The sequence below is a fragment of the Ornithorhynchus anatinus genome, chromosome 1 (assembly GCF_004115215.2).
Source record: "Ornithorhynchus anatinus isolate Pmale09 chromosome 1, mOrnAna1.pri.v4, whole genome shotgun sequence".
Classification (NCBI taxonomy): Eukaryota; Metazoa; Chordata; class Mammalia; order Monotremata; family Ornithorhynchidae; genus Ornithorhynchus; species Ornithorhynchus anatinus.
In genome coordinates this window covers 105,459,129-105,473,947 of record NC_041728.1, presented here as the reverse complement: position 1 = coordinate 105,473,947, position 14,819 = coordinate 105,459,129, and the positions used below count along the sequence as shown (strand labels likewise).

Sequence of the window (14,819 nt, the reverse complement as noted above, 5' to 3'; positions counted from 1 at the left end):
GCTGACAAGTGGCAGAGCCAGGACTAGAACCCATGACCTCTGACTCCCAAGCCCGGGCCCCACCCACTAATCCATGCTGTTTCTCTATAGTAAGTACTTAATAAAGGTTATCATCATTATTATTATTATTATCATTATTATTCTTTCAGTCGTATTTATTGAGTGCAAAGCACTCACTCATTAATCTTATTTATTAAGCACTTATTGTGTGCAGAGCACTGTACTGAGCACTTAGGAAAGTATAAAACAACTCTAAACAGTGACATTCCCTGCCCACAGTGAGCTAATAGTCTAGAGGGGGGCTGTCTGTCCCAATCGGAAACTGTTAGTTCCGGTCAGAGTCACAGAGCACTGTACTAAGTGAGTGGAAAGTACAATATTCCAATATTATCATTAGCATTATTACCAAGGAGAAGAGTACAGAATAGCCCTGCCTATTTATAAGGATTTCCCAGGTTCAGCCTAGGATGGATCCAATCTATTTTTTGAAGCAGTACTGAACTGAATATGCAGAGCCAGACAGAGCTGGAGGTTTAGGCGGAGCACAGTTCCGTGGAGGAGAGACTGTGAGGATATGCTATTTTTCTCTCCTCTGCTAAAGCAGGAGGTGACAGATCCCACAACATGGGCCAGAGAGTTGTGTGTCAGTTGTGACCCTGGAAACGGGTCCTTGGGTATGTTTTTAGTGCTTCCCCTTCCACCACATTCGGAGACCTCTCCTTTTTCCTCTTTCCCAACTTCTTTCTGGTGTCTGACTGCACTGGGCCTGGAGAAATCTTCCTCTGGGGACTGGCCAGTCCTGCATGCCCAGAACCCACCTGCTGCTTTATTTATCCACTTACATATTCATTTATTCATTTTCCCTAGTCCTTCTCTCATCAGTTGTTACTAAATAGTCCCTCCTGCTCTTACTGTTTATATACAATGTGTCATAAAATCAAATGCTTAATCTACGTGAAAAGAAAAAAATCCCTTGAGTTAACTACTTAATTAAAGATTCTTGGGGGGCCGGGAGGGTGGGGGATGGTGGATTTTATATGTAATTTCTCAGGCATAAGCCCTGCCAAGCACTTAGATGAATGTTTTGAACTATGAAAATGGAATTGATGTGGGAAGAATACACTTGGATTGTAAGCTGAGAACTACGTTCGTTCATTGAATCATATTTATTGAGCACTTACTGTGTGCAGAGCTTTTTCAAGGAAACAGGAGAATAGCTAATGCTATTAGAAAGGAGGGAATCACACCCAAAATAATATTAATTGTACTACAATGGTATTTGTTATGTGCTTACTATGTGCCAGGCACTCTACTAAGTGGGGTAGATACAAGATAATCAGGTCAGACACAGTCCCTGTTCCACATTAGTCTACAGTCTAAATAGGAGGGGGAACGGGGATTTACTCCTGATTTTAAAGATGAGGAAACTGATGCCTAGAGAAGTAAAATGACTTGCCCAGAGTCCCACAGCAGATAAGTGGCAGAACCTGGGTTAGAACCCAGGTTCTCTGACTCCCATGTCCATGCTCTTTCCAGTAGGCCTTATCCTGTTGTGCTACTTTGACATTCAGAAATTCTGGGTAGGCACCCTAGCCAGAAGGGACTCTATCATGGCAACCATGTGATTTTGTGAGGTGGGGGGGATTTCCCTTTGTTTTCCGGACAGACGAACTCTTGCTGCTCACTCGTGCTGCTGAAGCAGTCTTATCCTATCCTGCCTCTATTACAACATTCATTCATTCAATAGTATTTATTGAGCTCTTACTATGTGCAGAGCACTGTACTAAGAGCTTGGAATGAACAAGTCGGCAACAGATAGAGACAGTCCCTGCCGTTTGACGGGCTTACAGTCTAATCGGGGTAGATGGACAGACAAGAACAATGGCGATAAATAGAGTCAAGGGGAAGAACATCTCGTAAAAACAATGGCAACTAAATAGAATCAAGGCGATGTACATTTCATTAACAAAATAAATAGGGTAATGAAAATATATACAGTTGAGCGGACGAGTACAGTGCTGAGGGGATGGGAAGGGAGAGGGGGAGGAGCAGAGGGAAATGGGGGCAAAAGAGGGTTAAGCTGCGGAGAGGTGAAGGGGGGGGCGATAGAGGGAGTAGAGGGAGAAGGGGAGCTCAATCTGGGAAGGCCTCTTGGAGGAAGTGAGTTTTAAGTAGGGTTTTGAAGAGGGGAAGGGAATCAGTTTGGCAGAGGTGAGGAGGGAGGGCATTCCAGGACTGCGGGAGGATGTGGCCCAGGGGTCGACGGCGGGATAGGCGAGACCGAGGGATGGTGAGGAGGTGGGCGGCAGAGGAGCGGAGCATGTGGGGTGGGCAGTAGAAAGAGAGAAGGGAGGAGAGGTAGGAAGGGGCAAGGTGATGTAGAGCCTTGAAGCCTAGAGTGAGGAGTTTTTGTTTGGAGCGGAGGTTGATAGGCAACCACTGGAGGTGTTTAAGAAAGGGAGTGACATGCCCAGATCGTTTCTGCAGGAAGATGAGCCGGGCAGTGGAGTGAAGAATAGACTGGAGTGGGGCGAGAGAGGAGGAAGGGAGATCAGAGAGAAGGCTGACACAGTAGTCTAGCCGGGATATAACAAGAGCCCGTGGCAGTAAGGTAGCCGTTTGGGTGGAGAGGAAAGGGCGGATCTTGGCGATATTGTAAAGGTGAAACTGGCAGGTCTTGGTAACGGATAGGATGTGTGGGGTGAACGAGAGAGACGAGTCAGGGATGACATCGAGATTGTGGGCCTGAGAGACAGGAAGGATGGTCGTGCCATCCACGGTGATAGGGAAGTCTGGGAGAGGACCGGGTTTAGGAGACAACATCTTCCTCCCTGCCTCCTGTCTCTCCCCACTCCTGTACATTCTTGCTGTTGTTGCCCAGATCATGTTTTTAAATACAGGTTCTGTCCATATCACCCCAATTATCAAAAACCTCCAATGATTGCCCATTCACCTCCACATCAGACAGATCTCCTTACCATGGCTGTTAAGGCACTCAATCAGCTCTGACCCTCCTATCAAACTCTCAGATAGGTGTTTTGTAGAAAAGATAGGGACCTCAGCTTGCTCCATGTCCGATGCTTTTAATTCCATTTCTTTTCAGAAGATCTCAGCATATGACTTCTGGGCCAGGTACTGAAAATAGGATTCTTACCCTTGTAGGGCTTTAAATAATAATAATAATGATGTTGGCATTTGTTAAGCACTTATTATGTGCTTACTATGGGGGGTGTGGAATATAAAGTAATCAGGTTGTTCCACGTGGGGCTCACAGTCTTAATCCCCATTTTACAGATGAGGGAACTGAGGCACAGAGAAGTGAAGTGACTTGCCCTAAATTACACAGCTGACAAGTGGCGGAGTTGGGATTAGAATCCACAGCCTCTGACTCCCTAGCCTGTGCTCTTTCCACTGAGACACGCTGCTTCAGCATCTGTCAGTTTGCATAAACCCACTTCTTTGTGCTCCTGTAGAAGATCCCAGCAGCACTAACTGTCAGTAGAAGCAGTGTAGCTCAGTGGAAAGAGCACGGGTTTGGGATTCAGAGGTCATGGGTTCAAATGCCGGCTCTGCCACTTGTCAGCTGTGTGTCTGTGGGCAAGTCACCTAACCTCTCTGTGTCTCAGTTACCTCATCTGTAAAATGGGGATTAAGACTGTGAGCTTCATGTGGGACAACCTGATTCCCCTGTATCTACCCTAGCGCTTAGAACAGTGATCTGCACAAAGTACGTGCTTAACAAATACTAACATTATTATTATTATTAGCCCCTGAGCTGTCCATCAGATTCTGGAGCTTCTCACTGGTGATTCAGCATAAGTTCATTCAATAGTATTTATTGAGCGCTTACTATGTGCAGAGCACTGTACTAAGCGCTTGGAATGTACAATTCAGCAACAGATAGAGAGAATCCCTGCCCATTGACGGGCTTCTCCCTGTCTCCAATGGTACCCATTCATCACTCTTGGTCTCTCCCCCAACTTTCCCATTGATCTCCACCTTGTGTCCAGATCTACAGCAGCGTGGCTCAGTGGAAAGAGCACGGGCTTAGGAGTCAGAGGTCATGGGTTCTAATCCCGGATCAGCTGCTCGTCAGCTGTGTGACTTTGGGCAAGTCACTTAACTTCTCTGTGCCTCAGTTACCTCATATGGAAATTGGGGATTAAGACTGTGAGCCCTGCGTGGGACCTGATTACCCTGTATCTACCCCAGTGCTTAGAACAGTGCTCGGCACATAGTAAGCGTTTAACAAATACTGACATTATTATTATTATCTACCACCTTGAAACCTCATGGCTCAGAGAAGGGGGCTCCCTCCTAAAATACCAAGGTTTGAAGAGAACATGGGGGTGCTAGAGTTGCCTCCAAGCTGTGTTGAGGCAGGTGTGGGAGGAGTCTTATGGTGGCAGAAGCTCCAGGAGGCCATGGGCTGCACTTCAGGACAGGAGCTAGAGGATGCACTGGGGCACCTTGGCATTGGGGTGTGTGTGTGTGTTGGGGGGAAAGTAGAGGGTATGGTCCTGGGCTGCTAAAGCCAGTCCAGTAGTGAAGCTGAGCCCTGGAGCTAATGGTATAATAGGGGCACTATGCTTAGGCACTGAGTATCCTCACCCCATATACTGCAGAGGGGCTCCATAGGGAGCAGTTCCAAGACTGAGCCCCCTGAGCTGTGCCAAAAGATGAGAGAGTGCAGAGAAATTGGGGAGGTAGCATTGGCTCCATGGTGGAAACAGCTCAGAGCCCCTTCTCCATGCCCCGACAAGCACCCTGAGCTGCAACATGAGTCAGAGGAACAGACTGGGAGTGACAAAGCCATAATGCAACCCGGGGATGCCCCATGTCAGGAGAGACTCTATGCGTGAGGCTCCGTGGCACCCAGAGAGTAGGACGTGATGTTGGATGGGAAGATGAGGGGAAGAGGCAGGTATTGTCTCCATGATGGAAGAGGCTATCTCCTCTGTCCCGGAGCCTGAATCTGCAAAAAACTGATCTTATCTTACCAGTCTCATCTCCTACAACAACCAAGTAAACAATAATAATAATTACGGTATTAATGCTCACAGTCTTAATCCCCATTTTACAGGTGAGGTAACTGAGGCACAGAGAAGTGAAGTGGCTTGCCCAAGGTCACAGAGCAGACATGTGGCGGAGCTGGGATTAGAACCCACATCCTCTGACTCCCAAGCCCGTGCTCCACTAGGCCACGGTGCTTCTCAACCCACTTTGCTCCTCTGATGCCAGCCTACTCTTTTTACCTTATTCTCATCTATCTTGCCGCCAACACCTTGTCCCCATCCTCTGGCCTGGAACTGTCTCCCGCTCCATATACAACAGACCATCACTCTTCTCTCCTCCAGAGCCCTCCTAAAATCACATCTCCTCCAGCAGGCCCTCCCTGACTAATCCGGCATTCCCCCTACTCACTTTCCCTTCTGCATTCTGTCAGTCAATAGTATTTACTGAAGGCTTTCACTGCACTATACTAAGCACTTGGCAGAGTATAATAAAGCAATATGGCAGACATATTCCCTATCCACTACAAGCTTACAGTCTAGAAAGGGAAATAGACATTAATATGAATGAATTGCAGCTATGTATGTTAGTGCTGTGGGGCTGGGAGGGGGAAAATAAAGGGATTCAAGTCAGGTCGACACCGAAGGAAGTTGAAACAAAGGAAAAGAGGGCTTAGAGAAGTCTTGCATTGCCTATGTGTTTGGCTCTGTACCCCTTACCCACTTGATATTCATATCCACCCTCAGCTCCAACTGATTCAGGACTCGGTGGAATTCATGAAAGCTTAAGCGATGTCTCTTCCAGTTCTTAGCCATATTAAAAATGAGCTATTATATATGTGTAGCTTGAGCTTCACTTTGCTCAGAGCAGAGTCACCCAGCAGATGTCTTTTGGAATTAATGGTTTTGAGGGAGTTGAAGGGAGCAGCTGATTTTCAAGATCTAGTTTCCTGTTTGATAACCTTATCAGTTCTCAACCAGATGTTGTAATGATCATATACCCAACTGAAGCAGCTGCTATTTTTATGGAGAATGCCTAATTGGTTATCACGTGGCCTGTCTTGCTGTCAACGGTGGGCAAAGGCATTGAATTGAGATTAAAGCAAGTCGTGGATTATAGCCCCTGGGTCTCAAGCAAACTCGACGCTCTCCTCTCCCTCCCCCCACCATTAATTGACTTCAGACTGGATGATGGAAGAAAATGATGCTGGGTTTCTCATTATAAATATAGCTGAGAGCCTTGGAAAAATCTCCTGATGAGTCATCAGGTGCAAAAGGAAATTCATTAGTGCTAATAAAAAAGTTCTCCAGCTTGCATACACTGGACTGCTTAATTAAAATCTCAGGTGGAAGGTGGAGCCAAAGGAGGGGACAGGAAGGGAAGGAGAAACTAGCACATAAGAGGAACCGTTGAGGAAAGTTTGGACAGAAGCAGCTTGATTAAGTGCTCAAGACCTTGACTCTCTAACGCATTTTTTCTGGGGCCCCTGCAAGGGGCCAAATTGCATGTAAGCATAGTAAATACATTACAGGACCCAGAGGTGCTGTGTCCTAATTACCTGGGGTTTCAAAAATGCTTCCAGGGTCCTAAATTTCCCATCATTCACTATTAGCTTTGAAGCAATCAATTACCTTGGCCCCTCTTACCTCACCTCGCTACTCTCCTACTACAGTCCGGTCCGCACACTTCGCTCCTCTAATCCTAACCCTTTCACTGTACTTCGTTCTCTCGATCTCACCACTGATCACTTGTCCACTTCCTGCCTCTGACCTGGAGCACCCTCCTTCCTCACATCTGACAAGTACTCTCTCCCCCTTAAAGTCTTATTAAAGGCCCACCTCCTCCAAGAGGTCTTCCTTGACTAAGCCCCCCCTTTCCTCTTCTCCCGCTTCTTTCTGCATCGCCCTGACTTGCTCACTTTGTTCTTCCCCCCTCCCAACCCCACAGCACTTAGGTACATATCTGTAATGTATTCATTTGTATTGAGGTCTGTGTGCCCCTGCTTCTAGACTGTAAGCTCATTGTGGGCAGGGAATGTATCAGTTTATTGGTATAGTGTACTCTCCAAAGCAGTTAGTACAGTGCTCTGCACATAGTAAGCAATAATTACAATTGAATGAATGAATGAACTTTCCCCTAGATGTTAAATGTGAGGGGCATGGCAGGAGAACAGCAGTTACAAAACCATACTTATGATCCATGTAAGGTAAATTGTCCTTATTTTGCAGGAATAGTGTTTAAACATGTGTCTTCTCTGTAGAAAGAAAGTCTGCATTTTTGTATACTGAAAAAGAGGTGAAATTGTGTCCATAGTGTTGGTGGAATTGAATGATGAAGGTGCTAGTCAAGAACACCTTCACAGCACTTATGTATATATCTGAAGATTATTCATATTTATTAATGTTTGTCTCCCCCTCCAGGTTGAAAGCTCTGCCACTTAATAATAATAATTAATAATTATGGTATTTGTGAAGTATTTACTATGTTCCAGGCACTGTACTAAGTGCAGGGGTAGATACAAGTAAATATGGTTGATCACGGTCCCTGTCCCACATGGGGCTCATGGTCTAATCCCCATTTTACAGATGAGATAACTGAGGCCCAGAGAAGTAAAGTGACTTGCCCAAGGTCACATGGCAGACGATTGGTGGAGCCAGTATTAGAACCCATGACCTTTTGACTCCCAGACCTGGGCCCTATCCATTACCCTATGCTGTTTCCCAGTAGTTTACAATCTAGACAGATACTGAAGTAAGTTACAAATAGAAGGGAGTAATAAGGTATAGTAATAATGATGGTTTTTGTTAAGCACTTACTATGTGCCAAGCACTGTTCTAAGCACTGGGTATAAAGATTTGTACTTAAGTACCACATGGAGTTCTGAGTTCTTACGTGTGTGTGGGGTGCAGAAATTCTAAAATAGTGGTTAGAAGAGGGTGCAGGTGTGAGCAAGGGGTTGGTGGTGGGAGGGGTAAGAATGAGGCAGAGCGAATGGTTGGTTTGAGAGGAACAAAGCATGTACTGGGAGAAGAATGAGGATAAAGTAGGGATGAGAAAGTTGACAGAGTGCCTTGGGGCCAATGTTAAATGTTTAGTTTCCATTATGACCAAACACAACCTCTGCCATTTCTTATCTCTCTGATAACAGTATTTTATCTTGAGAAATGAGGTTTCCTATTCCTATATATGTCAGTGTCTAGATGATGCCCTCAGCTCATAAAATGACACTGGCATTGTTTTGTCTTATGCCGTCAATTCGTTTCCAACCCATAATGACTCCATGGATGCATGTCTCCCAGAACGCCCCACTCTCCACCTGCAATCGTTTTGGTAGTGTATCCATAGAGTTTTCTTGGTAAAATTACGGAAATGGTTTACCATCACCTCTTTCCGCGCAGTAAACTTGAGCCTCCACCCTTGACTCTCTCCCTGGCCGCTGCTGCCCTGTAGGGGTGAGTTTTGACTTGTAGCAGACTGCCTTCCTTTCGCTAGCCACTGGCCAAGCTAGGAATGGAATGAGTATGCCTCTGCTTGACCCTTCCTCCAGTAGCCGAGACTGGTAAAGTACTGGAAACCCTCCAGATGCGGCCCTGAGAGAGGGGCACTGGCATACAGGCCTTTTTTATTCCATACCATTAGGATGAAGCCTCTCTGCTTAAGTGTCAAGTTTTTGCTAAGTGTGTAGGAGCAAAAGGGCCTGGAGAACTAGGGGGTACAAGATGGGATTTGGGAAGATGAGGCAGGCTCCAGAGAGATAAAGGACCAGAAAGTCCCAATATCAAGTCCTATCAGCAAATCCAGGAAGTCTTTCGATCTTTTCATCCCTGCACACAATTTTTCAGGCCTGGATGGAGTTGAAGAATAAATGAATTTAGTAGTCTGGTATAGCTAAGTAATTGTGGGGAAAAAATGGCTTCACTTCAACACTGGAAAATCCAAAGTCGTAGAGTGGGGAGCCCAGGGGTACCAGCTCCCATCGACCCCACGATTGGGACCCCAGAGGTTAGAAGATTGAAGAATTATATGGCTAAGGAAGCTATGCAAACTATTCACCTCAGGGAGAACTTTGGTCCCTTGGAAAGCTCACATGGGTGAATAGCATGACAATTTTGGATGAGAGTTGATGGAGTGGGTTGAGATTTGGCAGTCTCAGGAGAAGAGCCAGAATATATTCCTGGTCCAACTGCTTCTATCAGTCAATCAGTCAGAGGAATTTATTAAGTGCTTTTTATGTGCAGTGTTCCTTACCAAGCAGCTGAGAGAGTTCAGCAGAGTTGGTAGACACATTCCCTGCCCACAAGGAGCTTACAGTCTAGAGGAGAAATAGACATGAAAATAAATTACAGATAGGTACATTAGGGCTGTGGGGCTGAACTTGGGGTGAGCATTAAGTGCTTATAGGGTGCAGATGCAAGTTCATAGACAGTGCAAAATGGAGAGGAAATAAGGGAAATTAAATCTTAGGGAATATTATTACTACTAATTATAATAATAATTGTGATATTTGTTAAGCAGTTACTATTTGGCAAGCACTGTACTAAGAGCTGGGGCAGAAACAAAATAATCTGGTCCCACATGGGGCTCAGAATCTAAATAGGAGGCAGAACAAGTATCGAATCCCCATTCTGCAGATAAGGGAACTGAGGCACAAATAAATTAAGTGATTGTCTAAGGTCACACAGCAGGTAAGTAGCAGAGTTGGAATTAGAACCCAGGTCCTCTGACTCAAGGCCCATGATCTTTCTGTTAGACCACCCGGCTCAAGTCTTTTTGTAGGGGTTGTGATTTTAATAAGGCTCTTAAGGTAGAGAGAGTGGTAGTCTGTCATATGAGGAGGTGGAGATAATTCCAAGTCAGAGGAAGGATGAGAGCAAGTGTTCGGTGCTGAAATAGAAGAGATTAAGTTAGAGAGATAGCCTGGAGATAGGGTTGCCTGATTTCCTTCTCTTCCAATCAGGTGTTGTTTGCCAAAAGCTGAAGGTAGATTCACTTCCACTTAAACCTGTAGACCCAGTCTTGGACCTGAATGGAAAGACAGCTTGGGGTCAACTTCAAAGATTAAAAAAAGGCAACAGCACTGTGAGGCAGGAAGTACTCTCTGCCTTGAAACCACTTCCAGACATCCCAAACTGAGGCTCACTCTGGGGAGGGAGAGGAGCCCACTGGCCCTGGGATCAAAGGCTCTCCCTTTCTCCCTCATTCCTTGTCTGGTTAGACACACCTGGACTAGTGGTGGGGCCACTCTCTCCCAAATGGAGAATTCACCCAACTCTCAGGTAAGCATAAAAATTATTATTGTATTTGTTAGGGTTTACTAGGTGCCAAGGACTGTACTAAGCATTGGGATATCCACAATAATCAGTTTGGACATAGTCCCTGTCCCACTTGGAACTCACATTCTAAGGACTTTTAAATCCCCTGCTGAGGCACAAGCAGGCAAACGAAACAGAATGGCCTAGCGGAAAGAGCATGGGCCTGGTAATCAGAGGACTTGGGTTCTAATCTCGGCTCTGCCACTTACCTGTTATGTGACATTGGATGAGCCACTTACCTTTCGTGTGCCTCAGTTTCCTCATCTGCAAAATGGGGATTCAATGTCGGTTCTCCTTCCTACTTAGACTGTGAGCCCCATATGGGACCAGATCACCTTGGATCTACTCTAGCCCTTAATACGATGCTTGCACGTAATAAGAGCTTAACAAATACCACAATTATTATTATTATTATTATTATCCAGTCTGCTCACTTCTGCCTCTCAAAATCAACCTGGCCCTGTAGATCCCTCTACTCCTGAACGAAACCAGTCTGTCTCCTCGGCCGCTCACCCATTACTCTCACATCCTTCCACTCGGATGCCCCTGTGAAAGGTATGAAAGCCGAATGGCGTGCCCTCAATGTCTTGGGCCTGCTTCCGTGTCAAAGGGGCTCAATCAGGCGTTAGTATGGATTCAGTGACCCTCTCTGCTAAGACGCCAGTTAAAGTGCGTGTTAATGGCATCCTGAATCTGGGTCACCGGGGAGCAGAAAATTTTCATGGAAATAGTGCCGGAGGCAACTTCCTACTCCCGAGAGGCCCGAAGTTGTTACAGAAGTAGTCACATTCTTCTCCAGCCGCCGCCCCCACACTCAGTCCAGAAGGACCTTTCTGCTGGAATGAGAATGAAGATGGAGTCTCCCATTATGAAGGATGGATGAAATTGGGTCTTAAAACTTCAGGATCAAGAAACTGCACAAAGGAATTGATTTATCGTCCTGTTGTTGTGTGTGGTGCCACTCACACTCTCTCGCCCCTGTCAGTCATATGCCAGCTGGGGCAAGAAGGGCAACATATAAGATGCTCTCTCAGCTGCAAGCCTGGATGCCCTCTAGACTGTAAACTTGTTGTGAGCAGGAAACATGTCTACCAACTCTGTTGTACTGTACTCTCCCAAACGCCTAGTATGATGCTCTGCACACTGTAAATGCTCAACAAATACCACTGGTAGAAATAATCTCAAAACTCACTCGTGCTGGGCAGCAGCTGTATGGGAGAGAGTCGAGGGTGGAGATTCAAGTTTACTGCGCGGAAGGAGGCAGTGATAAACCACTTCTGTATTTTTACCAAGAAAACACTGTGGATATACTACTGGAATGATTGCAGATGGAGGTGAGGCGTTCTGGGAGAGATGTGTCCATGGCGTTGCTATGGGTTGGAGACGACCAGACAGTGTAAGACAAGACAAAACTGCTGCATCACCTATGCACTTGGAGCTGAACTCTTAAAGCAATATGATACTTACCCCGCCCTCTACCCCATAACACTTATATGCATGCCTTTATTTTTTTGCTGCTTCTCCTATCTATTGTCTATTTTAATGTTCCTTTTATAGAGATGAGCTTACGGTCAAGACAGGTGGTTGCCTTGATAACCACTATGCCACCACTTTTGCCACTTACTTTTCAGGTTTCCTCCTGAGACTTAAATAATAATAATTATGGTATTTGTTAAGTGTTCACTATGTGCTAGGCCCTATACTAAGCACTGGGGTGGATATAAGCAAATCAGGAAGGACACTATCCCTGTCTCGTGTGGGGCTCACAGTTTCAATCTCCATTTTATAGGTGAGGTAACTGAAGCCCAGAGCAGTGAAGTGACTTGCCCAAGATCACACAGCACAGAAGTTGCGGAGCCGGGTTAGAACCCATGACCTTCTGACTCTGCGGCCTGTACGCTAGCCCCTATACCATCCAATCTCACAGAGCTCCCTAGGTGTTTCCTTGGTGAGAAAAATTTCCCCACTGTTGGGATAGTCTTCATAGGCAGACTAAAATCCAGGTCTTCTTAACCCCAGTTCAGGGCAGTTTCCACCAGTTCAATTCACTGGAATGCAGAGAAATAGGAAATGGTTGACTGTCACTCAATTCAGCTTGAAGTTCATGGATCAAGACATGTGGAGAGTGAAGAAAGAAATATGGAAAACTGTCATAGTGTGAGCTTCTGGGATTGTTGAGCTGATTGGGGTTTCCAAAGCTGGAACTATTGAAGTAATGGCAATGGGAATTCGCTGGCTAATTCTTCAGTATTCATGGTATGGATAGCATAGATTTAGCTGCAGATACACTCTGTGGAAATGACAATAGTTTCTTCTTTTCTGGTTTGAGCTCTTTGGCAATCACTAACCTTTGATTTAGCAAATATTTGGACTTGTTTCTGAAATCCCACACTAAGATGATTGAGGGGCAAGAATAATATTGGCAAGTGGTATTTGTCAAGCGCTTAGTGCCAGGAACTTTACTAAGGATGGGCAGAGATACAAGAGAATCAGGTTCACGTTCATGTCCCACATGGGGCTCACAGGTTTCATTCCCATTTTACAGATGAGGTAACTGAGGCCCAGAGAAGTGAAGTGACTTGCCCTACTTTACTCAGCAGACAAGTGGTAGAGCTAGGATTAGAACCCAGGTCCTTCTGACTGTACTCTATCCACTAGGTCATGTTGCTTCCCAAGGAGTCCCCGTGAAGAAAGGTGAACTTTAAAAAAAAAGAAAAGAGAAAGGGAACTCTTCAGAAGAATATGGAATTAATCACCAAGAAATACAGTGCTGGATGAAATCATCAGGGGTTAAAGAGAGATTTGACTCAGTCCATGATGAGTGGGTAGTAAATGGGACATTAGGGGGAAAATCAGAAATGTAGGAGTGGAAAAAAGAGGGATGAGAGGGTAGTTATAAGGATGGATGTTCATGAGGACAACAGGCACACAGTTCCTTTGAGCATCTACCCCCTGTTGGAGACATTATACTGGCTTGGACACGTCTCTGTTCTGTACGTTGTGCACTGGCCTCCACTTTTAGGGGTCTTATATTTCCAAGGAAATACGAAGGAAAATATGCCACATAAAATGGTGTGGAGACCAATTAATCTAGTGAACAGAGTGGTAGACAGTGTCAGGAGACTTTGTTCCATTCTTGCATCTGCTACAGACTTATTCATTGTATCGCCTTAAGCAAGTCATCCTTCACTGAGACACTGAGGTGCTGCTTTATGGGATCCTTGAGAAAATGGACTACATAAATAATCCCTAGTAGTTTTGTGTAGTCTACCCGATGCTACATTGTGAAGATAAACCTTTGTGTGTTTAAATAGGGAATGAGAGTTAGCTTCTTAGACCTCATGAATTAACAAGATCACTGAGAACATAATTGATGGCTTCTTTTATTCAAGTTATGGCCAAATCTCTTAATGAGTAGACTTAGAAAACACAGAAACCTATCTTAATCTTAAATGAACATTCTTAATGAGCCGCACACAAAGGAAGCATTAAGCCCCTATTGCAAAGACAGGATGCAAAGGAGAAGCTTACACACAAAACCAACACCTCCAGAATAAAGGTGCACTCAAGGAAGCTTGAGGATGCTACATTCAGAACAAAAGGAGGTGCTACTCTTAGAAAATCTGATTCTACTGAAAGAAGATGTTAGCAGGTTCAAGGGGCAATTAGAGAGATTCATAGACAAGCAGTTCAGGGTGGGTCTCAAGAGGAATTGTAAGAGATTTAGAGAGGGACAGTTGTAGATTAGTTGATCAGTGGCTTTTTGAGTGCAGTGTTCTAACTGTTTGGGGGAGTACAATGCAACAGAATTTGTAGACACGTCCTCTCCCCACAAGGACGTCCTCTCCTCATTTCTGCCAAACTAACTCTCGTCCCCCCTTCAAAGCCCTACTGAGAGCTCACCTCCTCCAAGAGGCCTTGACTGAGCCCCACCTTTTCCCTTTGCTCCCCCTCCACCCTCTGCTCCTCCCCCTTCCCCCTTCCCCTCTCCTCAGCTGAGCCCCCTTTCCCTCTACTCCCCCTCCTCTCCCCTCCCCAACCCACCCTCTGCTCCTCCCCTTTCTCCCTTCCCTACCCCAAAGCAGTGTGCTCATTTGTATATATTATTAATTACTTATTTATTTTGTTAATGAGGTGTACATCCCCTTGATTCTATCGTGATAATGTTGTCTTGTTTTTGTTTTGTTCTGTTTTGCTCTGCTGTCTCCCCCGATTAGACTGTGAGCCTGTCACTGGGCAGGGATTGTCTCTATCTGTTGCCGAATTGTACATTTCAAGTGCTTAGTACAGTGCTCTGCACATAGTAAGCACTCAATAAATACTATTGAATGAATGAATGAATGAATGAATGAAAAGGACGTGCATGTCGTAGTGGATAGAACATGGGCCTGGGAGTCAGAAAGTCCTGGGGCAAGTCACTTAATTTCTCTGGGCCTCAGTTACCTCATTTGTAAAATGGGGATTAATGTGAGTCCCATGTGGAATGGGTATTGT

At 45.4% G+C, this 14,819-nt stretch overlaps 1 non-coding gene across 1 annotated transcript; it reads right to left on the bottom strand.

The window, feature by feature from the left end:
* Positions 1 to 8,475: 8,475 nt before the first annotated feature.
* Positions 8,476 to 8,613, bottom strand: LOC114815633. Its single transcript, XR_003763431.1, has one exon. It is a non-coding gene; the product is annotated as a small nucleolar RNA SNORA7 (small nucleolar RNA).
* Positions 8,614 to 14,819: the final 6,206 nt, after the last annotated feature.